This window comes from Pelecanus crispus, chromosome 5 (genome assembly GCF_030463565.1).
Source record: "Pelecanus crispus isolate bPelCri1 chromosome 5, bPelCri1.pri, whole genome shotgun sequence".
In the NCBI taxonomy this organism is placed as follows: domain Eukaryota; kingdom Metazoa; phylum Chordata; class Aves; order Pelecaniformes; family Pelecanidae; genus Pelecanus; species Pelecanus crispus.
In genome coordinates, this window is record NC_134647.1 from 15531902 (window position 1) to 15558191 (window position 26290).

Genomic DNA, 26290 nt, shown 5'->3' on the forward strand with positions numbered 1-26290 from the left:
CATGCATAACCAAAAGGTTGGTGGGGTATAAATTAACTTTTCTTACTCAAAGGCAATACAGTATTCTGTATAAATTTCAATATGATTATGTCCTGTCCACAGATTATAGCATCATGCATTAATAGCAGGATTTCTACTGAATGCTATATGGCTTAATCAAAGAACCTATGTAATGGGATTCTTGGGTTCATCTTTGCCAATTACTTGACAATATGGCATTGGTATAGTCACCAAGGTCTACATTAGCAAGTAGAACAGTGCAATAGAAGAGAACATGTGGAGAAAAACAGTGTTAAAAGTCCTTTGTCCATGATATGTATTTTGGAAGTTTTACCTTCTAGTAGATCTTTTCCCCTCAGTTCTACAGTAAGCTCCTTTGACACACATGAATGAGCCACTGGTGGTACAATCACCCCAGGCAGTGGTTTTCAGGCTTCCTGGCTTTACAAGACTGCCATTGCCTCTGTGGGTGAGAGACGAGTTGGACAAATGGAGATCTATGTGTAAGTAGAGGCACAAGGACTGAAGGATAGCAGCGGAAAGCCCTGATACACTTGGTACATGTGGTTTTTAGGGATCTCTGGCCAGAAATTTAGGGAAATTTTGAGACAATGACCAGGTGTAGCCCCAGCCCTGGCTCTGTGAGAAATGAGGTATAAGATTTGGGAAAGCTTTGCTAGTGGGATAGAGGAAAAAACTGGTCTGTTTTTGCTGGTGCTTACTTAGGAGAGCATTTGGATGGAGTGGCTTGTTACACTGATGGGATGCTGAAGGAGGACAGACTGTGCATAGGGCTGGCCTTGCCTGTACAGTCTTCAGAAATCAGGTCTGGAAGTATAAATCTTCTAGAGGAGGCAGGAGGAAAAAAGCTGTTTAAACAACAGTCAGGGCTTTTTTTTGTTGTGTTTTTCTTCCCTAGGTAATTTCCCTTTTATTAGCTGGATGCATCCTTCATTATCCACCATGCTCAGTTGCAAAAGTAATTCTTTGGGCAGCTCTGTCCAATGGCAGCAGAGGTTACTCTTGGGCCACTCACACCAATGGAGCTGTCTGGTTATAGCTGATAGCAAATGGTTGACTGGATAATTTTCATGATGAATATCCCTGTGCACCAAAAGAAGGAGGTATTTAATTTTGTATCTGAAAGAGAAATGCCTATGTGTAATTGTGTGTGGGATTTTTTTTTTTTTCCCTAAAGTCTCTCATTAAACTGAATGGCATCTAAAACAATTGCAATTCATTTGCAGCAGCCTGAGGGAAGAAAATGCCAATAGACAGAAAAGACATTTGTAAATACTGACTGAACGAACAATGTAAAAACCAAATAAACCCCAAATCCCTATACCTTCCCCTCCTTCTCAAAAGAACTCATTCACTCCCTTCAACCTTTAAAAGGATGACAGCAAAAACAAGTGGGAATGACAAACTCTTGAAATTTTAGCTGACTGTATCCTTGAGTTTTCTGCATGACAGGTGTCGACCTATTTTTAGGACCTATGTATAAATCTGAGTAACAAGGGCTAATAATGAACATGTGTGTGTATTGTCCCTCTCCTCCCATTATTCCATGTGTTCCCTGTATTTTGAGTAGTGATGAAAACAGTATTGACTGGGGAGGTTGGAAGAAGCATGCCTTCATTCTTAGAATAATGTTAAGTCTCATATAGGCTCTCTCCAAATTTCAGAGGATTTGCATGAGACTGAGCCAATTACCTAAGATTCAGCCAGCAGAATGTCAGGAAAAAACAATCCGAGTTAATACAGACAAGTTCAGTTTGATCCAGAGACTGCAGAGTCTCAGAGAGGTACAAACACAGTTCTGTCTCTGAATATGCAAAGTGCAAAGAGATTCAAGACAAATTACTGAATCAGTCAAGAAGCTGCAGATGTTCTAGCATTCCTGTTTTCTTTGTGCATTTTGGCCATGTTTTCTGTACATTGCAACAAACATGGTGTTAATCTAAAGAAAATCCTTAACTTGTTATGGATTTCCTCTTTAACTATGCTTTCTAGCATAAATGTTATCATAAACCGATTATGTCTTACACTTGGATTTAATGTAATAAAAAACACATGAGATAATTCTACCAATTACTTCTTATACCCTTTTTGTTGTATGTGTGAGAGGAAGAGCAACATGGGCAGGTGGCTATTTTAAGTTTTTGTAAAATTCAGTCTATTCTGGTAGGGGAATCTGTGAAATTTCTCTTTAAGCAGACTTTAAATCCTCTTGTCTTCTCTGTCAATCAGATGCCATAATATGCATAAATATTTAACCATATTAAATACAAATAGAAAACTCTTGACTGGAAAGCAGTGCATGGTTGGTAGCCTAGACAAAAATATGAGGACTAAACCGAAGGCAGGTGCTTCAGGAAGTAAGCAATGTGGATATAAAATTAGCTCTGCTGGAGCCAATATTCATAGATATTTTACAGAAGCTGAGTCTTCTACATAAAATAGAAAAAAAGTGCAGCAGGGAATCTGCCCCACAGAGGAAGTTAGAAGTGTGAAGTGTCAGATCTGCAATTTCCATGAGGCACCTCGGCAACATATCTAAATCTCACTTCTCATAATTAAAAAAAAAACCAAAAAACAAACAAAAAAACAACCCAGAAAAACCACAAACAAAAATCCAAAACAACAAAAACTGGAGGAAACACTTTCTGTTAAAGCAAAACAAAACAAAACAAAACAAAACAAAACAAAACAAAACAAAAACACAAACAAAAAGCCAGGTAAAAAGATATAATAAAAAGTTTTCAACCAGCCTGATTTTCACTGCCAACTATATAAGCACCACTCAGCTGCTTGTTTTATTTTAGGATCCAAACAGCATTAATTAACCTATTGGGAAATGCCCACAAAAGACATACTGATAGCACTTGCATGTTTTAAGAGAAAACCACCAGGGAACTTGGTTGCCTTGCTTCATCTGTGTCCAACCAATAGAGATAGCACACACATTTTAAGGTTTCATTTAAGCTATTAGACACTGTACTATGTGTGTATCTTCTATGTAAAAACAGTGCGAACAGCAATGTTCTGACTCAGTTTAATGAAATTTTCATTACTTCCTCCTGGTTTTGGATGCTGAAAGAGTCATTTGCTTTGTAAAGACTGTCTCAAAGAGGATAACTTGGTACGAGATTTCAGGCTCAGTTGGTCAGCTCTGAGTCATTGCCAGATCCCCTGGCAAGTGAATGTTTCATCTTGCTGACTTTTCTAAGCTTTGAAATCTTCATCAGGAGCACATTTTTCATTCTCACTGAATGAAAATTCTACTGTTCATAGAGCTCCCGTGTGACCAACTGATTGCTTCAAAAATAAGGCTCGAGCTCTTAAAACTGTATTGTAAGTAAATTTAGTAGTTTAGAGAACTGCTTAGGTAAGATTCAATATATTCATGGCAGCCTAAGCTCTAAAGAAGTCAAAGAACTGCACTCTGTTCCAGCAGGTGCTTGAGCAATCTTCTCCAAAATCAGCCACACTGAATCAGTATAACCTAGCCTGGAGTGACCATGGTATGGAACAGAGATATAAAGAAGTTTTTATTCTTTTGTTTTAGGAGAAACAAAATCAATTTGCATTTTGGGACAATCTGGAATTTTCTCCAAGCTATTATTCAATAAGATATTGCACTGCTTTGGGGAACCCAACACTTTTAGCCTTACCCTAAGGAATTTCTTTTTCTAGTCATATGATTTTAGAATGAAATTTGGTATAGTTTTAAAATATATCACCATGAAAAGTTCCTTTATATCACAAAAGGTTTTTTGTATCTTTTTGCCATCTTTCTGCATTTTTCCATCCAAATTTATTGAAAACATAACCTCAGGAGTCTTCAAAAAAATTGTGAAATGATCCTATTTATTCCCTTTTTTTCTTCTACCTTTCCCCTTATGTCAGGGTTCTTATGCTGAGATTTTGTGGGCAGTCTGATGCCTGGTTTTAAAACCTTGTGAGAGGCTCTACTATGGCAGGTTGGATAATACATGACAAGATTAATCCATGTAAAACAATTCTGCAAGTTGTTAGGTGGCAATTTGACGCATGAAGGACAGGAGTCCTTCTAAAGAATTTTTGCCCCATGGGGAAGATCTGTGAAAGCCTAACAATATGAATGAAGCATTCTGTTTGTTCCTCTGTGAAGGAGACATCTAATTAGTGTGCTGGCTTGAAGAGTATCAGAGGTTACACTATCTCCTCAGGGAGCTCCTCTATGATTAAATACAAGCTCTCATTTAGGTTGCTTCAGTCAAGGGGTCAAGAAGGCAAAAGACACAAATTCATTCACCCACAGTGTTTGAATGTTAATTGTCAAGCCTCTTAGCTGTTCAAATGTGAGCACCCAGCCTACAGATGTGTGGACAAGAAACGTTAAGTCTTTGAGCTGAATTCTTCCTTCTTTACACTTGTATAAGACCATTGTGGTATTATTGACTATGGGAGACCTGCTGCAGAATTGCAGTGAAGTCCATGGAAGAGGAATATGGTCTCTTGTTGTGGCTAGCCATGAACAAACAAGCAATCAAAAGGGCAAAATTAGCTTTCACTTATTTTTCCACTTGCTGAGAATGTCTTTGGGCATATAGGAGATAAAATATCATGAAAAGACACACGGAATAGATTTTCTCAATATGTAATCAAATCCCCGCTGTACTGCAAATATTTCTCAAGCTTGACTTGGAGCTTTACAGCTCTATAGCTGACTTACAGAGTATGTACACCCACACTAAGTTTAGTCACTAGACTCTATATGAGAAGCTGAAACTCATTCACTGACTGAAAATTTGCTGCGAAGCACAAAATGACAGGAAATTTATCAAGCATCTGTCTTAAGGACACAAATTGCTTAAAGGTGACTTTCCAGTGATTTTTGAAGCGCTAAGAGTGTTGCTCTTTCTTTTCCCTGCATAAAGAAGTACTTAAATGTGTTGATCCGAGTGGAAAAGGCAAAACCATTTCTATTCCCACATGCTTTTACTTTAAAATATTAGGCAAGTGAAAAACTACCCTCTTTCAGGTGCTTGGAATTTTATTTGGCCTGTGACACTTCAACTGAGTGTTTGATAGAATTAAATCTTTTAATGTAACCCTGCCCTGGAGTTGGTGTATACCATTAGAGATACAGTCAAAAAACAGTTTAAACAAACCAACTAAAAATCAAGCCTCTAGTGGAGTGCCTCATGACATTTGGACAATTTTACAATAACTGCAGAGTCTTCCAGAGTAAGGCATGAATATTACCTCTGTTCAGCTTGCTTCATTGTCAGTTGGTTCCCATGTGCTCTTCTCCATAGTATAGTATAATGACTGCCAAATTCGATAGATTAGGATGGGGATTGTCAATGGTTTTCAGACCACAGTTGTTTTGTGATCATGGGTAGTTTTTAATAGGATTTCTGAACCAAAGGAGCAGGGGAAAGGAAGGGACAAACTGGGATACATAGTCCTGTGTGCCATAACTGAAAGCATCTATTCAGCAGAAATCTGAGTTCAGAAGGCCCATAGAAGGTGTATGATACACACCGCCACACATGCCAGGCTACAAAACATTTCCTAGTGTTTTACTTATACTTTGAGGCTGAAGGAAAAGCATTGCAAGAATTATGAGTAAATGGTGGTGAAAAATAAGAGAGATCACAAGTTTTGCTAGTTTCTACGGCCTCTTGTGCAGTAATGGATAAGCTGAGTGAAACTGGTAGAGATCCAACAAAACAAATGTAATTTCACACTGCAGAAGAAAGGACAGAAAAGGCCTGTGGGGTTTGTACCAATATTGGTACCCTGTAAATTTCCCCTTTAGAGTTTTGAAGGAATGTGAATATCAAGAACTCATGGCTCTGAATCAACTTCATCATGAAGAAAAGTTCTAAGGCTTTCACGCTCTCGGTGGTATAGTTTGTTTTTTCCTTCTCCAGTTTTTCTCCTTTTATAAAAAACTACCAACAATTGGCTGGTTATTTAATTTTAGAGGAATAAGTACAAGGATATAAAGATAAAAGAACAGAGTAAGAGCATCTGCATTTTTTTGTAACACTACAGGAATGTTTTGATTAAGGTACTTCTCTAAGAGAAAAGGTAAGGTCAGTTCTTGATTCTTCTTCAGAATGTCATCTGTGTCTCTGTGGGATGTTTATTTTACATATCAACTTCAAGGGACACCAGCATATAGTAAGTAATTAAAGTGTAAAGAGCTGATATTAAATGGGGAATGGAAACTATTACATTCACATAGCTTGACAGGATATTTTGTCCATGTAGAAATCTCACAATATAAAAAAATAAAATAAAATAAAATAAATCCCAGTTTATAGCCAAGGGAAAGTTGCAATCTGCATATTTCAAAAGAACTAGTGATAGAAGGAAAATAACCCCACTGGGAAAACATCATCTTTCACACTCTCCAGGTGGAGTCAAATTTTCCCTGAGCATGCCAGTTATACATTGCTTTAGCTCTTCATTTTATATAGCAGACCATTGCTATTAGAGAAGCACATTGAATAAAAAGCCTAACATTGGTTGCCCATATTTCTATTTTCCTGTGATTTGTCTCCATTAGGCTATTATCCCAAGACATTGTTCAGCTTTTATGGTAACAGCAATGTCCAACATAGGTCATGGGAATATGTTTCTACAGTTTCCCACTGCAAAGAACAGTTTGCTATGGTGAAGTTGGCTGCACTTCATTTGAAAAGTCTCGGTGTGGGATCATCGCTGTTAACCAAAATGTCAAGTGTTAAGTGAAGTGAAAAATATTCTGGATTTTAAGACAAAAAATAAACAAATACAAGAAAATCCAAAACAAAACTGAGCAACTAAAGGTCTACTAGAAAAACATCAACAATTTTTTAGACATGCATAGACGTGTGAAAGGAAAATTCAATTAGACAGCCAAGTGCAAAGCTTACGTTGAGAAAAAAGAGAGCTTAAGACTTAAAGAGCATATATATATAGACCCAGTCGAAACTGAGTCGAGTGTCCCTCTAGGCTTTAGTGCAAATTGAATAGACATTGATGGATTTGTTTTCCTTTCAGATTAAATTGAACTTTTGATTTGAAAGTAGTTTACCTGCTTCTGCACTTGAAAGCTACATTTTTCCTTAACTAATTTTCTCTTGTTAAGGCACTTTAGTTTCACAGTGGTTTATAGTCATTTACAAACTGACAATGTAATCTTCTGGAAGGAACAGGGAAAAAGAATCATACAAATAATACTGAGCAGTACTTTCCTGTATTGCTTTACCCCAACAGTGGCCTGGTCTTTTTTAAAAAGTCCATTTTATGCTGTTATGCTTTTAAATACACTTGAACTGATTTCTAGAGTCACATATTACAGCTTCCATGGAGTACAAGCCCTGCTGACCATTTTTAAGGTGCTGCTGCAGTACAAGAAATAATTGTATTAGTCTCCAAAGGAGTATGTATTCACTATCAGCTTAGACCCAACAGCTGTGCAGACTGCAAAGTGTGGCCTTTGTGGTTTCAGCTCTTCTAGCCCCTGCAGAGGTCTCAGACCTGATCTCACATGAGCTCTGTCTACGCTGGTGCTTGGACACCTCTCCATAACAGCTCTGGAGCAGCCCACTCCACTATTAGGGGAAACAATTTGCTCTGCCCTGAATCTTGTGTCAGACTCAAGATCATGCTACATATTGTGGGAACAGGCTATCATGCCCTGTGGTCTGGCTGAATGTCTAACATGTCCCACCTACTCTGTGGCAGCATCATATGGTTAATATTGGACAGACAGGAGTGAATTCTTCCTGTAATGGCTTCAATGTTGCTTACCTAAAGGACAGAGGAGTTTCAAAAGCAGCGCAAACTCAGGCTGGGTTGATGCTGCTTGCAATGCAACATAGGTGTGTGGAGAGCTGTCTCTGGAGACAGATGGTCTTCTGGCTGGCCTGATACTGCCTAGCTTAGGCTAGACAGTAGATAACAACTAGATAACTGTAGATAACACACTAGCTAACCAAGTTGAACCTTTGATGCATCCCAGGAACACCTGCTTTGAAAAAAGAAATCTTTATACTTATTTTGTCATTATTATTTTGAGTAGAGTGACATCAAGGAATTTCAGCCAGGACTGAGATGCTGTTCAGACACATAGCAAGCTATATTCCTTTCTAGAAAAGCAAATCAAACCAACCAAACAAAAAACTCTCTTCCAGTCTAAATACACAAGTATAGATGGAATTATTATAACTTACTGGCATGCAGGGAAACTAAGGCACAGAGACGTTGCTTGGCTTGACTGGAATCATACAGTGAGGCTGTGAGACAGCTAAAGATCAGATTTCCCAAGCCCATGTCAGTGGTCAAACCACAGACACGGGGCATCAGAATTATCAGACTAAATACTATGACCCTACAGGTCCAGACCATTGTGTCATTAAATTCTAGGACAATATTCACATACAGGAGACTGAGTTTTAAACTCCACTCCAACAAAATAACAACTAAAGCTCTACTGATCAGTCTTGTGTCTGACTATGTTGAGAATATGGTCCTAACGTACAGGTGATTCATTGTGTGGACTGGTTGGACCAACCATTCAGGAACACTATGAATTCTTTCTTAATCCTTCAGGAAAGGCACCAGATTGCCTTTGTTTTGCACAGTGCCTCTCTTTGGTACTTTGCATTTAGAGCATCTGTTCCAGGGAAATATCAGTCAGTGGGTTTTCTGTTTCATGCACAGATTAATCTCATAACATCAAAGATTAATGGCATATGCTCAGTGAAAGGGGGGGAAAAAAATCTTTGTTTGCCTCAGCATCCTGCCCCAATCCTGGCCATGTCTTTCTTTCCAGATCTTTTCATCCTGATATAGAGGAGTCAAGGTAGAAAGAGAAAGCTGAGATAACCCACTAATAACTTCAGAAGTATTAAAAATAAGCTTGAGGGGGGGAGAGAGAGAGAGAGAGAGATGAGATGTGGATGGGTGAGAATTGGTGCTGTTTTGCATCTGCCTGCGAACAAACACAGGCAGAAACTTTTCACTCCCCTTGCCATGTTACTGGGTGCTTTAGCAGGTTACAGATTGTGCCTATAAGATACTGGCTTCAGCTAGAAATCTCTCTCTGCTTATTTCACTTTCAAATACAGAGAAATAGTGAACACAGGAGCATAAGCTGTTTTTTAAAATATGGTTTACAAAGAAAATTATCTCCTACAGCACCAGATGCCCAGGACCCAGATGCTCAGCCAAGGTGGAGTAGGTACCTGTACTGGCTGCAACTTGAGCTCTGATGGTTGCGACAAACCAAGCAACTTGCACTGTGCGTTATATTCTCTCACAGAAAAGATGTCTCCTTGTATAGCTGCAGAGGCAACTAGTGCTCGAGAGACATGTGAAGCAGAGTCCTTAAGGATGATTGGATTATCATGGTCCTTTCAGTCCAGGAGTTGCTGCAGAAGTTTCTGTCACTAGTGGCAGGGTTTAGGCTGATATTTGTCCCCAAATCCAGCCTTACTACACAAGCCATCAAATCACTTTCAGCTGGTAGCAACTTTTTGTTTTTAACTAAAGGTCAGAGGATGGCTATGAGACTATAAGTCAGGCTTTATGGATAATTCAGCATGGAGTGCAGAAATTAACACAGACAAAGCCCCACCATGCAAAGATGCAGACCCTTACTGGTATTTTGTTGCATTTGCAGGTCAAAGTTTATTTCTGGGTCAGTATTCTTATTAGACAGAAAAACCTTACAGAAGAAGTTTAATTTTACATCTAAAACATTAGACTGAAAGGTATGTCTCAATTCTTGGTTTTCTATGACATACCCAGAAACTCTTGTTTTCCCCTGTTCAAAAGAAACACATGCATCTGAGGTGAGGTACAGTGGTGGGCTTAGAGTCTCTTTCTGATGGCTTAATCTTAAATTATACCTTACCCCTTGAATAGTCCAGCTAAAGAAAAATATTCAGGGAAATAACTCTTGTAGAATACCAGCAGTATGCAGTTTACCCCATTCTCAGAACTGTGGGACACCACCTGGGCTCTTCGCTTTTGGGGTGCAAACAAATATTCAGAAAGAAATTTTTCAGGTGGGAAAACTCTGGAAGAAAATTCAGTACATCTTCTTCCAAGCTGTACAGGAACTAAATGGTGGAGAATGCAAAAATTTACCTTCAGTTTTCAGTGTGTGTTTTAGTTTGATTTGAATTTTGCTTGAGACATGATTTAAGGTTTCAATAGCAGCAGAGTCTTTGTTCTTTCTTCCCAGTCAGCTAACTCACCCCTAGTTGTTTCCCTGTTCTAATATGAAAGAAATTCATTTAGTGGAAGAATCAATGAGTGCCAGGTTGTGTTTCCCATCACAATCCCCTCAGCTGTTTTTGCAGCACTCTTAAGTTACACTGTAAGTTTTTCCATAGTGCCCCTTCTTCTTTCCTTGCTGCTTCTCCCTCCAACAGCTCTGGAGAAGGATGCACAAACAGTGAGGATAACAGCAGCAGCAGCGGCTCAGATTCACCCCTGAGGAGGCTGAAATGCTGTACAAATCACCAGAGCTGTATCAGGAATGAATGTGGCCATTTGTGTGAGCAAGGGAATTGGGAAGTGTTGACTGCACATGCCTACACTTTAATGTGCCTGTGTGATCCAAATTCAGGAGTATACAGAGCGAAGTAAACTTTTTTAATTTCTGTTTGAGAGGCTGTCATCTAGGATCATGATGTTGTATAATACGATGCATCATATCCTGTAATATAAAAGAAGAAGATAAGCCTTTTTATTTAAAACCCGTGACAATGCCCAGTAGTGTTGTTGACTGAATTCCAATTACCTGGGAAACATTCAGCACATCACATTTCAACATGTCATCTCTCCTAAGTGGAACAAATTGCATTAAAACAGTCATGAAACTTCAGGCCCCCACACTTCAGTAAAAATGTAATCATAAAAATTTAAAATGCATATATTCATTTTCTCCCTTCTTCAACAATGTCAAGCAAATACGCCTCATCGGGATTCATTGCAGGCACAATTATCAATGCTCTGTCTGCAGAATTGTTAATGGAAAAATTACATACACAGACTTGATAAACTGTGCATCTGATTTCACTGTTTGTGAAGCACAGAGATATTAATTATTACTGCTGTCACTCTTCTGGTTACTGCAAAGAAATGGTGAAAATTTTCCATTACATGTGTCTCAGTCTTTCTTAAGCATGCTGTAGCTTGATCTAAGAGGGAGACACCAAAACAGCTGTGGCATAGTTGCATCAAATGCTGATTAACTGGAGAACCCACAGCAAATTTCAGTGCTACATTGTTTGGTTTTATTTAGGATTAAAAGTGCTCCAGAATGCCTCAGTTTATGCCTCTCTGAACTGTATCGTTCTCTAACATTTTGATAGTTTATGTTAGCTGTATATAAATAGGAACATGAGACAGGCCACCAGAAGTTAACGTCTTGATAAAAAAAAAAGGTTTTCCTTATCATTTTGTTTTGCCTAAGCAAAGTAGCCTATACAAGGTGCATATCCTGCTTCAACTAAAGACAATTGCAGAACATTAATTAAAGAGTGTCATTTCACTAAAATGCATGAGGTCATGCTTCAGGTAATGAGGATGTGTTAAGCAATTAGCAGTAACCTCTAGCCATTCCATTATTTGAACTATTGCTCATGTATTGAGCTATATTTAATTCCAACTATTTCAGGCTCTGGAAGGTTTGGATGAATTTTATTTCCCATTGCTCTTGGAGTAAGATCTATTTTATTCTTCTCAGAGATTGTGGGCTTAAGCTTTTCAGTCTTTATTTTTCTTTTTTAGATTCAGCATGTCTTTGGCTGCATTTCTCTAGGTTTGCATGAATTAAAACTGTTAGGGGCAGAGTGTGATCTTCCTCTCTTCTAGTTTAGTTGACCCCAATTTCAGGCTGGGTGAGATCTTCAGTATAGGAGGTCACCTGCTCTTAAATAGTAGAAACTACTCCACTTTTATAATTGGCTCTTCCAGCTGCATACTGGTATACAACGCCCCTTTGGTGAATATGCAGTCTCTATTTTCTGAACATGGCACTCAGATAGACTGGTCATGGATCAGGTGTCAGTCCAGGCTAGTGTACATAAAGCCATCGCTCAAGCCTTCCCCCGCAAACCAGTTGTAACAGTTTTACTTATCCTGCACCTTTGCTCGTCCTCTGCCTTTTGTATTTTTACCAACAGAAGCAAACCCTGATATACTGATGACATGTGCTTTTACATTACAGCTGCTAGTTTAAATTTATAAGTCAGTATCTTCATTCACATCACATTTTAAATTTTAGACAGGAAGCTTTAGAGTAGTGCGTGAATGTTCTGAATACGTGTAACTCAACCTCTATGACATCATCTCTTGCTGTTGTATATTGCTTTCCTAACAAACACAGGGGGATACATTATTTCATCACTGAGGGTTTTTTCCTGCTTTTTTTTCTTTTTTAAAACAAAAAATAGCTAATTTCTAAATAAATAATTCTGTTAATTGCTCCTTTTTCAACCATTTCACTTATTTCTTTCTCACTTGAACAACAAACAATAAAGATGTTATTTTCCTGATATGCCCATAAATCCACTGTATCACTGGGAAAGAGTTACAGAAGGTTTACTAAAATAGCTTGAGATGGAAACTGAATGAAGTAAGCACTGGAGATAAACAAAATAATGCAAAACTTCTGAACCACTGTCCTGGTTTTAGCTGGGATAGAGTTAGTTTTCTTCCTAGTAGCTGGCATAGTGCTGTGTTTTGGATTTAGTAGGAGAAGAATGCTGATAACATGCTGATGGTTTAGTTGTTGCTGAGTACTGCTTACACTAGTCAAGGACTTTTCAGCTTCCCATGCTCTGCCAGGTGCACAAGAAACTGGGAGGGGGCACAGCCAGAATAGTTGATCCAAACTGACCAAAGGGCTATTCCAGACCATATGACATCATGCGCAGTATGTAAACGGGGGCGGGGGGCGGGGGGGGACGACACACATGTTGGCCAGGGAGCAGCGATCGCTGCTCGGGAACTGTCTGGGTATCTGTTGGCAGGTGGTGAACAATTGCATTGGGCATTGCTTGTTTTGTATATGATTCTTATTGTTATTTTAATATTGTTATTATTACTGCTACTATTGTACTTTATTTTGTTTCAGTTATTAAACTGTTCTTATCTCAACCCAGGAGTGTTTCTCACTCTTACTCCTCCGATTCTCTCCCCCATCCCACCGGGTTAGGGGGAGTGAACAAGCGGCTGCGTGGTGCTTAGTTCCTGGCTGGGGATAAACCACAACAACCGTTTTGGTCATGCTTGCAGGAAGAATGCTGAAAGTTGTTTGGAAGGTGATTGCAATTTGTGGGAGTACTGATTATGATTAACCCCAGGTGATGGTGGTAAGTGAAATCTTAATGAGAAATTTTAAGTGTGACACTTCAGTGCAGGACAGTTGCATTGCAAGAGTCAGAGGGATAAAGTGATACTTGGAATTTTGTAAGTGGCTTCCCCCACGTTCTTTTTCTGTTTGTAAAATACTCTTTTCTCTCCAAAGTCATCTTGAAAACCCTCAAAGCTGATGTAAAAGAACCAGTAATAAAGAGAAAATGAAGATGGTCTGTTCACCTGAGATTTTTCTTCCTTTAACTTCTATTTTATCCAAGCAACAAAATGAAAATTTTCTTTCATCAAATGTTTTCTGTCACGGCAGTGTTTTGGAGTAAATGTGTGATAAGAATATCTGCAACATAAAGATAGCTGGGAACTTTGAATCAGTCCCTGGGCTGACGGTGGGCAGCCCTGTGTCTTGCAAAGGAGGGTATGAGAAATCTTATGCTTGGCAGATGTGAAATAGTTTGCAGCCATCTTAATCTGTATTGCCTTGGAATTGATTTAACCCTGAAACATGGGGTGAGAGGGTTTATTCTTTTTCATTAGCTGCAGATATTTTATCAGAGTAAATGCCCATTTCTTCCTCAGAGCTATACTTGGTACCAGTGAAAACCTGTAGCAAAGAGTCTCACTGTTTAACTATTCAGTGAGTACGGGTGCAGAACTTTTCTTCTAACACAACCAACTGTCTTCCTTTAACAAAATATTATTCTCTTTTGCAATTGCTCCCTTTGAATTTAAATGACTGACCTTTTTGTCTTATACTTAAGGACAGAAGTTCCCAGGGCTTCATTTATAAGTGCATATGCCTTTTTTTGTAGCCTGCCTTATTAATCTCCTTAAGATAAATAAGCTCAGTGTTTTCCATTCTTCTTTGTAGGTGAGCTTTCATGATAATTCTAACCAACTTTCTCTGGATCTTCTTTAACTCCATAGTGTTTCTTTTGATCTGGGATGCTACACATAGTAGTACTTATATATATTATATTTAATCCACTGAAGCACAGAGTAGGTGTAGATCTTCAGTAGGATGCTGCTGCTGGACCACCCACACCACCACAGATTGCCTGTTAGCAACAGCAATGATTAATAAAAAATTGTTTAAAAACCCCAACAACAAAACCCCTGAAAAATGTCTGGTTTATTAAACTAAAAGTATTGTAAAACACAGTATCATGAGGATATGATGTTAACCCCGCCTCCAACCTATAAGGGACAGATTTTCTATTACAATAGCACTCTGTGTAGATCAAGGTCCCATTGGTTTGCTGACACAGTTTTTTCTGTATGTGTACTTATTTCCTGACCTAATAGGCTACTGTTTAAACAGTTGAGACAAATGTAGTAATTGTAATACTCAACAACTGTATTATTTACACTATTTTCACAGGTGAAGGGAAAGATTTACATGCAAAGACCCATATCTTGCAATCACTTATGTAGCTAACTAAAAACACATGAATTATCAGATTGATTACAATAGGACTGTTTACATGCTTAAAAATAATTAAGCTTAAATGGATGTGGTTACGGGGTTGGGACTTTTCTGCACAATCAGAAAGGTATTTGGTATAGCAGAAAAACATGTGAATTGCATTATTTATTGCTTAAGTTACTGTCTTTGCAAGGTATGGATGCATAATTATGTTTATGATGGCAACTATGAGAAAAGACATCAGATGAATGAGAAGAAGCCAGGAGAAATGCAACTACCATAGTGGTGTAAAGCTACTGAATTTTACTGCATTGCATAGCTGTAGAGGTGCCTCTGCAGGTGGTCATTAAAGAAAGTCAAACATGCCACTAGATGTTATTCTTTCAAATAATTCTTGGCAGGGTCTCAAGAGTCTTCAGGAAACCCAGAGAGATCTTCAATCAGATCCCAACTTGAGAACTGAGCAAAAGCCATTAGTTAATAAGATCTACATATGTGCCCTAAGCAACAGATTGATGCGAGGCTTTTGCTGCAGAATGAGATGATGTTCTTAAAAACACTCCTTATGCTACCTTGGAAATATGGTGTTTGTGGATAGGAAATCTGCTTGCAGTTTATTTGCCATTTGGAAGAAGTGACAAAGCAGAACAGATGCTTTTACTTTTGCTGCTTGAGTGGAATAATTCCAGAGAAATTTGGAAAGCAGTGATGGAATTTTAGGAGATTTCAGAGAAACATTACAAAAGTTTACCTTCCATGATGCACAAGACTTGGAAAGAAAGAAGTTTCCAGGTGAATTAAATAAAGCAAAGAAGTATTCACAGGTTCCAGAGGAGAAAGAGGTGAATGACTTGAATTTCAAACAGGTATTGGCAACTAGGAGGGAAGAGGTAAGGCCTGTGTTGAAGATGACACCACCTCTAGAGAATGGGTAGATGTGGTGCTTACATGCAGGAGTAAGAAGGCCTAGAACAAGTTTTATGTTTACTATGGGGGTAGTGGAAGGTTAGGAAATGTGTGTGCCCCCACAAAGTAAAATTCCCACTAACATGGGTGTGGTCATCTTTTGACACAATTATCAGTGTGAGATGGTGGAGGGGGTTTATTTTAACCATGTAAGTCCCCATAGGTCAATTTCTTGTCTCTACACATGGCTGGTGCTTGGCTTGCAAAGAATTCTTTACTGAGCAGACCATTGGCTGTGACATTTGCTAGGCAAGCTCAAAAATCTAATGCCATGCATTATTAATGATGATAAGTGTTCTGCAAAGAGAAGACATCAGAAGTGGAATCGTGTTCAGGCATTATATGCCAAGTGATCTTGTTCCATCATTCTATGGCAAATACAATTATGCGTTATCGACATTAAAGATGCCCATGTCATGGATAATGTGAATACATATTGCAAAGTGGTAATGAAATTTGGAATATCTGATTAGTCCCTGGGAAAACGACTAAAAAAAAAAAAAGAAAGAATATTTTATCTACATTTCTAACATCATTTTTTACACTGAATGACCAATTACATTTCTATTATATGCCATTTATTTTGCATATTTTAATTTCTAATTACTGATAAGTTGGTGATTAAGATGACATTGATCCATTAATGCCTACTGAATGTTTAATTCATGAATACCTTAAAATGCTTGCTGTTACACAGGATTCTGATAGGTTTTGGCTAGAACTCCAAAGGAGTGACATATTTCTAGCCTCTGAGTCCAGTATATCTACCAGCAAATTGAAGCATCAATGCCATTTGATTGAAGCATCAATGTCATGGCACCATCCACCAAATGATTTCTTTTAAATTATTAAGACCTTAAGCTGAAATTCAGCCCAGAAGGGAGCCAACCTAATGTTATGAATGCTCAACTTAAGTCTGCAAATGATTGCTAGCTCCTTTCACGGAAAGTGTGTTTCAGTTCTAATGTATTCTATGTCCCTAAACAGCTAATCAGCAAATGATAGGCACTACTTTCATCTGTTTGATATAAGCCTGTGCTTCTAGATGAAAAGTCCTACCCAAATGGAGGAAAGGCAGAGGATCACCAAGAAACATGTATGTCTCCACGCTTCAGGGGTGCCGTTGAAAAAGTCAGTGCTTGCCAAATCTTTTTGGCCTACCCCACTGCTGAATAGTTTGTGGCTGTCATGTTGTTTTTATCAGAAAACCTCTATTAGAAAATATGGTTGAGTTTGTAGAGTAATATGACCCTAATTTTTGGCTCGTGACTTGGATCTTTGTCAAGACACAGCTGAATCTGTACTTTGGGATGGATGAACAACTTGATGGCTCACTAGTCCTGTCTCCGGTTGCATGCACTAGATATATAACCTATAAAAGGTAACCTGGGTACCTGTGCAAGGAAGGAGTTGTGCTGTGCTGGCATACCTCCTTGGGTCAGTATGGTGGCAGGTCTTGTCAGGGAGCAGCAAGGGCTGCAAAAGAAGGGAGCTGGGAGCTGAGTGGGGTAACAAGGCCAGCAGGCGGGGCGACCTCACTGACAAGTAGCCAGGGTGCTTAGCAGCCAGTCAGGTTTGGGCCTGGAGACGCTAACTGGGGTTGCACACAGGCCAGAGATCACCCAGCAAGCCTGGAGGAGGCAGGTCCACGGGCAGCCTGGGAAGTCCAGCCAGTGCCTCAGACTCGGTGTGGATGTAGCTGCTACGCAGCTGTGGTGTAGCACAGATGGGGGCCACCATAATGCCTCAGCTTACAAGCAGCTCCCAAGGGAAACAGGGCAGGTCCTTGCTTCTAGCCTACTTCACAACAGCTTTTACCAGTGGAAGAAATGATCCTTACCTCTGTCAACTGAACTCTTAGAAAGGGGCAAATGCACCTGGGGCCTTGACAAACCTGCACTGCAGAGGGCACAGGGAACACGACTCCTATTTACCCCAGCATCAGAAAATATGTTTCTAAGGCATGTGGCACTATTTGCCTGGAGCAAGCTGTGCAAAACACCTTTTCAGGCCTCAAGAGCATATTTTGCTCACAAAGACAAATATGGGAGCCATGGAGGCCCTGTAAGTACCAGGCTTTGTAGGAATGGAAATGCAAACACCTATGGCTGTGAGCCCTTTTCGTTTGAGCGGAGGTGTTGTCAATGAGCATTTCTGAAAATCCTAGTTATATTTTCTCTGACCCCCTCTCATCCCAACCTCACTGGAGGAGGAGGAGGAGGTGTGCTGTGGAGCGCTGTTAAACAGCAGTTGTTTTCTACCCAGAGACAAGAACGTTGCCAGGGAGGGGAGAGCAATCCCTGTATCTTGTTTCTATGTAGTGATACTAAGATGCTTAATTAATTAGCATTCATGCTGAATAGCTAGCTGAGATTCTCTCATGAAAAGGCATGCAGAGTGTTGCCTTTTCAGAAAGGCCTGTGGCTAAACATTTTCAGAAGTCATCACACTCAACTGCTGTTAACAGTGAAAACAAATTTTGGGTGGTAGTGAGGTGATGTTGGAGGATAAAAAAAGAGATGTTGTTGTGTGCAAGTGGAAAGTATTTTGTGGTGCAAGGTTCTATAGAATTAGATATTTTTTATTTTTTTATTTTTATTTTTTTTTTATTTTTAAATATTTTTAATAAATATTTTTAAATAAAAACTTTTTATTTTAAGTTCAGATCCTGCTGTGCGTATGTTAAGCTTTGTTCTCAGTTGTAACCAATGTCCTTTTCAAGTTACTACCATGGTGGGCACCTGGAGATCAGGGAGTCCATTTCCCTAGGAGAAAATAAGTTTGGGAAACTTTTGTTTTCACACCATTTTGCTGCTCTTGTGCAGTTTAATCTACTGGTCACAGTGGTCGTTCAGGCTCAGCACCAAGGTTGGACTGGCATAAGCCTTCAGGATGGGAGAGAGACTGCTTTGTTTAGCAGAAATGCCAGTCCAGATGAGGCAGCTTTCTGGAATGCCTCCACTCGCTGCTTGGAGCAGACAGCATACATCGCTTCTCTGAGGCATGCAGCTTCTCTCTCCCATGAGTTAACTGGGAAGAAATTAGACTACGAGTCAGGAAGAATATAATGAGTGAGAACCCTTTTGGAGATCTGAAGCCATGACTGCAGTTCATCCTAACACATGGGTATCGCAGCCAGCGCACTGCAATCAGCCATTTGTATGCATCTGAAAAGTGCAGGTACAGTATTGCCAGTGGTAAGCCACATGGAGCTCATAAAACAAAACCTAGAAGTTAATTATTAATCAAAGCCAGCAAAAATGTGTTCTGCTTTAATATGACAATGCCAGTACATAAACTCTTGAGCTAACAGACACTTTAAAAAATGAATGGTGATTACTGCTATAGCAGCTGTTTCATCAGCCGCTTTAGAGCTGGCAATATGTTAGTCAGCCATACGTAAGCAGGCGACATAAGGACAGTTCAGAGTTGAGACTTTTCATACTGCAAGCTCCAGTCAGATAACTAACATCTGTAGAAATGTTCTGAAAATCTTAACAGAGAAGCTGGGGACAGGGAACTGGAAGAGGAGATCACTATACTGGAGGGTGAGGAGCTGGAGACAATGTATTTGAATTCCATAGGGGACTGCATATAAGAATAATTAAAAATGGCTTCAGAAGAGAACTCAAATAAGCTGGCAGAAACCTCTATCTCTCTGCCCATAAAAAATAACCAGTTACTAGTGGACAAAGCAAACCCATAGACACACAGCTGTGTTAATTCCATAGTCTTTGTGCCATCCAGTGTTATTTGTCACCAAAGTTTTGTTTGAGGGACACTGCTAAAGGAATGCTCAGGTTAATGGAATTTGACTTAAAAACTCAGCCTGCAATGACGCCTGTGGAAAGTATCATTATGACTTCCTTTCCCTTCACCCGCTTTTTTCCTCATTCAATAGCTTAGTGAAAAAAAAAAAAAAAAAAGCCAACACAAATACCCAAACCCTCAGACCATCCCCCTAAACCTCTAAAGATCTTTAAAGCTTTGCTGGTACATCAGGGAGCAGGACTGACCAGAAAGTTTACGTTGATTTCCAGCCAGTGTTGCTGACACAAGCAGCTTAGATAGGTTTCTCAGTTTGCATTCGCTGAGTTTTGCAAAGTACCACATGATGAGAAGAAAGATTAAAAACCCCAGAAAACTCTTGAGATTTTACCGTGAAATGTGTTTTGTGCTTCTATGGTTTAATGCGTGTAACTGCTGTGTGTGCTCAATAGCTGAGTATCTATGGTATTTGATTATGCCAGTTATTTTATAAATTTCAAGGTAGAGAGTCCACAGAAAATGAGGGGGGAAAAAAAAAAAAAAAACAAACCCTCAGCCCTGTAACATTTTTGTGCTTCATTCACTTTTTCTTTCCACTCCGGTGTCTCAGAAAGAAAGGGGTTAGCATGTTGCCTTTGCAGTTGATCTGCTCAATAACCAAACAGCTGAGCAACCTCTAACTTCATAGTCTTAAGCGTTTCCTAGAAGGCCCAGGTGAGTTCAGCGCTCCGCTGTGGTAAGTGTCTTCCAAAGCACCATCAGCAAAACCTGAGAGGACCAGAGCACATAAGGGCTTTGATGTGGAAGCAGTGCCATAGGAAACGGCACTGAGCAGAGATGCCCACTGGGCTGTAGCCAGAAATAGAGCCCAGCGTGGCCAGTCTTGAGCATTGTTTAAAAGCCGGTTCTTCCTTCCTGCTCTACCTGTTGCTGTACACAGCTGCTGAGAGACATCAAATCCTTATTTTGTCGACTTCAGTTGTTGATCAGGGAATGTTGCCAATGCCTCTGCTACAGATCAGTCCTGCACTGTACACTGGCTTTTAAAATTCATTGCATGCCCTCTGTTTTTTTATATCACAACTAAAATTCCTGCTGGTTTATGATGCCAAGCTCGGTGATCTAATAAAGACAGGCTTTGCGTTATGTACTTATGGTGCTGAATTAGTCATAGTGGCAGTTTTGAGGGCACATTTATTTCAAGAATCTCTTATTTAATTTATGATTCTATCTTGCCTTTCACAGCTCACATTTTTCTCAGTAACGCTTCCAATTCCACAGGTTTACCCATCCAAGGAATTTCCCTGACAACAAAAATATGAACCCGTGTTCTCTCATAAGGATGCGAGCTGATATTAATTCACCCTTGCTTTTAGAGTACCAGTTTCTCCGCATGGTATACAGCAGGTGGTTCTCAAATCCTTCTCTTCCCTCCTCTGGTACAGATGAGCAGTGCCAGCATTGATTCAGTGCAGAACTTCTCAGTGCAATTTTTGTCCTCTTGATCATTATTGCACAGGCACTCTTTCCTTCAGCTTATGTTTTGCCAGCTGCAGTGATTGTTCATAGACTGACTAACAAGGCAAAGAATGGACCTAATTTCCACTGTTGAGCAGGGAGCAGCAGACCTGCTTTCTAATCTTTGCCTTTGAGCTGCTACATGATGACTACTTCAGCTGTTTTCCCTATTAGGGTGCATTATATTCTTCACATGAAAAGCTGTTCTGGAAACTGCCTCAAATATCTGAGAGCAGACTATATAGAATTTTTCAGGTTCCTCTGTGGAGAAAGATCCTGTTCTACAGGGGGATTTCACCAAGATGTTCTGCTGCTGGCATTTGGGTTGTGTGGGTGACTATGTCTGTAGATGTGCTTCTAGACCCTAGGGCTAGCATGCCATTTCCTGGCAACAGAAACATAAGTATTGCTTGGTTTTGGAAGTACCATGAGAAATTTTTTTAGGGTATTCCACATTATTTCTCCTATACCTCTGTTCTCAATGCTAAGCTCTAAGTTTTCCTGCAATTTCTGTTGAAGTCTCTGATGCATTACCCTTCTAGTCAGTACTCCTCATATTGCCAACTCTTCCATGGTGTACTGTAAGTTTCAAGTACTAAAGTTAAATGTACATGGTGTTTTGGTTATCCTACTCTATACACACTCCAAACATGAGTATAGATGACTTTGCCTAATGGAGAGATCCCACATAATTATAGAAGGGGGGAGGGGGGGGGGGGGTAAGAGACATTTGACTTTAGAGAAAAAGAAAGCTTAGGTCCTTTAAATACTTCCACTATAATAAAATTCCAGCACAACATGTGGGGGGGGAACAATCTCAGAATTTTCCAATGCTTTCCTTTTGGTATGCCTGCATGCTCTAAAATGAAACGTTAGTATTATTAAAAAAAAAAATTTTAGCAATAGTATTTCCAAAGTGTGTGAATCTGAGCCACCATCCAAATCTTATCTATACAGCTGTTTTTTAGCATGATGTGAATAGACCCCACTGGAAATTCCTTATAGCTGAATGCATGCATAAGTGCTTTGATTGGAGCAGTGAGGGACTGATACATATTCCTCTCTCAGTGGATAACCAGAGGGACATTTTTACTTAGGCAAATAATTAAGAAGAAATGCTACAGCGAAGAGGACAAAATGGCTTCCCAGGACTCAGAAGCACTCCGTTCATGCTGTCATTTTAAATTTGCTAACTTACACAGAGGATGGCTGGTTGCTGTCAGCCAGAGGGGTAACATGCGTTAACAAGCTTAACAGTTAGTGTTTGAACACTGCCTTGTGTGCTGACAGCGTTTCACTTGAAGTGCACTTTATTTGTTCACCTAGGCAGAAGAAACCTCTAGGAACTTCTGGACCCAGTTTTGCTCTATTCAAAATCAATTGCAGTTTTGTCATTGACTTTAATAGGCATCGGATCAGCCCTTTAGTGCTGCATAAGTGACAGACAGAGGAGAAATTGAGACTAAATGGGCTAAAGGTGTATTGTCTTTGTTTATTTTTCTTTGCCAATGAATAGGTGCTGATGAATTTAACTCAGTCTCATTATGGAAATGGGAACTCTTAAAATAATGTTACATTACAGCATATTTGTGTGTGCTAAAACCACAGTCTTATTACTCTGAGAAAAAGGTAAATCTATTTGAAAAGCTCATTGTAGTTTCAAGCTGCAATTTAATATCACAGTTTGTTCTACCAGCCGTTAGGACCATGACTTTCCAAGTGGAACTGAGGTAGAATTTAGACATCTAAATTTAAAATTGCTATCCTGAAAAGCTTTGCTTAGATAATAAAAACTTTTTTTTTTTTCTGTGCAAAACTGCAAAAGCCCAAGACCTACCTCGCAGATACACTTGGCTGGCCACCCACGTCATCTGAATGTATTTCTGGTATTGCCCATACCACACATGCACATCCCTTTGGTGTGGCAGGTATTATCAGACCATGCTCACACCTTTTGTGGGCTGGGCTCCATCACAAAAAACAGTGATGAGAGGTGCTTTCCTTTAGCCTTTGGCTGTTTAAGGTGCAGGAATTGTCTGATCTTCCTGCTGAAATGATTTTCCTGCGGATAAATTAACATGCTGAGCCAGGAAAGGTGCTTCCCAAAACATTTAATTGTTGGTCTGTCTTTCCTCCTTGATACCCAAACTGATAATTAAATGTTTATATTAATTGGTAGTAAGTTAAATTAAGTAAAATCCCCCCAGCTGAGGTAGCTTTGCCTGTGACAACAGGATGATTACTTATAGAAGTGAGTGAACTGGTAATTTCCCTTCTTACTGGGGAGTCCTAATTCTTCACCATATGAAGACATTGTCACAATCTCAGCTAATAAGTATAGATGCATAAAAGTGTTGTATGCTGCTTGAGGGCCAGATGTCCTCAAGGTAGGCACTGCAGACCATACTGTTAAATGGCCACATGTCTTGATCTTAATATGTCTAAACTCTTGTTCCTCAGTTGTCCTTATTGCACATACGGTAATTTGCTTTTGGGTCAGCTAGATCATTTTAAAACACAATCAATTAGTATACCATGGGGACTAAGAAAACTAGGCCTTCCTTCTCTGATTTAGCAAAATGATTTGGCATGAAGCTAACTAACATTAACTGGAGAGGCTGCTCTGTCTTAATAGAGGAGGGGAAGTTCTGTATTTAATTTTTACTTCTTAGAAAAGCATGGAGAAAAGGTTATTTTGCATTTCTCCAGAAGAAATGCCCGTAATTGGTGTTCTGCTAGGCTTTATTCTCTTAGATAGTACATGCTACACTGGCATTCCCACAAGAAAAAAGGCATGGCATTTACAGTGGAAAGTAAAATGGAGAGGGTAAGCAAATATTTGCATGTGTATCTAGCTGCCTCAAAGCTTAACAGGATTATCCATAACAATGATAACTGTGGAGCTCCCTCTCATTTAAAAAATAAGAACAAAAAATAAATTCTTCACTTTATTGCAACTATTTCAGGAACTGAAGAACCGGTGTGATGAAATTTGGGTTTTTTTGCTATTTCAGGGGGACAATAATTTCTAGTTCAGCAAATGTGACTTTCACAACCAAAAAAGAGAGTCTGTCATCTGGGAGATAAGGGAGCTCTGTTAGCTAGGAGATAAACTAACAAAAATTATCCAGCTGCAACAGATCACTGGAAACATGCTTCGAAAAGCATCTTAGCCTGATGTCCCTGGACATACGCACTGATTCTGGCTCAGACCTCAGAGGAATGTGAGGAGGAATATGCTGCAGCTGAAAAAATAACAATTGTAGTGGAGTACACTGCAAGAGGGTTGCTGGCATGTGCCAGCCATGAAGGAACATGACAGTTTACTGTTTTTCAGGCACTACTGAATTCCTCTCAATGGGTCCATACTGTGAGGAGTGATGGACAAGGTGTTACGAAACATGCCAGCAAGAACTGTTGCCATTGCTTTAGATAGGATGGCTTTCTGTGACAGACAAAGGTGGATCAGCTGTTGTTAATCCAGCCAGTCCATTTCAGATGAAGGGCAGGATGAAGTTAGCAAGACTTGGTGCTTTCAGCAGGAGGCAGAAGCTTGAGCTGCAACTTCTGTCCCTCTTGTGCTGACCTTGCTCTTGCAAGCTGCCCTTCACTGTGTGTTGCAAACAGTGCTGGCCTGTTTGCTCACAGCAGCCTGTTTCCCAGCTTTTGATGCTCTAGTCTGCCTGAGTGCGTATCTCCAACTGTGTCTCTGGGTGCAGCCCTCTGCGTTACCTGGGCTGGAGGCCTCACATCTACTCTGCCTGTAAGGTGGTTTTTAGGCTGGACTTTATGTTTTCCTTGGCTGGTACCGTAAGGCTGACACAGCACATGGAAATGGACTGCTGATTCTGCACAAACACTACTGCTTTATCTCCAGTTAATGGAGTGCAAAAAGGTAAAAACCACTATCCAGTCAGAAAAGACTTGAAGGCTCTACTGCCGGACATAGACTTGTCTACCTTTTAGGTATTTTATTTTTCTCTGAAATAAAAGTTACTGGTCACTATCAAAAGTGGAGTACTAGACTAGTGAGATTACATGTGTTGGCATTTCCTAGTAGTGACATAACCTTTGTTTAACAGAAGGAACTTAGATGCTGGAGCAGCAGCATATTAATAGGGCAGACTAATTAAGCTTATAAAAATCCAATTTTTTGCTAATAAGAAAACTAATTTGATTTTTGTGTGTTAAGCATCTGGAACACTTGTAATACTAGTGTAGAGATTTGGTCTGGAAAATTAGAGTATGGATAACAAGATGACAGAGTTTGTTGTTGATGTGAGAGGAAAGGTAAATAGCAGGAAAAGTGTGGGTAGATAAGGAAAGGCTTAGAATATTTAAAGACTAACAGATGAAAAAGACAGTTCAGTGTAGATAAATGATGAATAATGAGTTCACAGCAAAGTATTGCTGGCATTCCTGGCTGCCTCATACACTTGGAGAAATATAAAGCAAGGGAACAGATCATGCTGTAAATTTGCATAACTGCACCAAAGCCAGTGGAGCTTTGCTGATTTACACCTCTGAAGGACTGGACCCTTAAGGAGTGAGTGTTGGTGATGAATGATGAGAAACAAAGGAATAAATCACAGTTTCTTTAGAAGCTCTGGATGGGGCAGTGGGGGTTACGTTATTTGCTTTTTCATTAGTATCCAATTTCCTCCATTTGTTAAGGTAATACAACCATAATAGATATTCTCTATATTATTTTCAAAATTCACAAAATAAAACATCAGAGACCATCTAAAGCACTTCAGTCTACTAAAGGAAAAGTCTTTTCCAGTCTATAAAGAGCTGTTACACTCTAAACTGTGGAAGAGATTTACTTGAAAGTGTTATTAGTTACTGATAGCTGCAGTTTGAAGGGACTTGACATCTATGTGTAGTCCTGCCGTTTTTATTTTGGCAGTTAATGTTTTAATCAATAATAGGATTGTTTAATTTAAGCTTTAACTACTTTGGGGATTTACAAGATAAAAATATATGTATGCTTTTCCCCTACTTTTAAATGTGCTAGAAATTGAAGCCTTGCACCTGAAAATAGCAAATTCTTTATAAAGCTAGAATGGGTAACATTAAAACTCTGCTGGTAAAGACCACAAATTTTAAAAGTTTTAGTAACTGAAAAAGGTTCAACTTGACTCTTATGAATGTGATGTAGCTAAACACTGCAGCATAGTATTTATCTCTCAGCTTGTTGATAGCTTCATTAACCTCATCGTCACTGTTTGTTTTAGA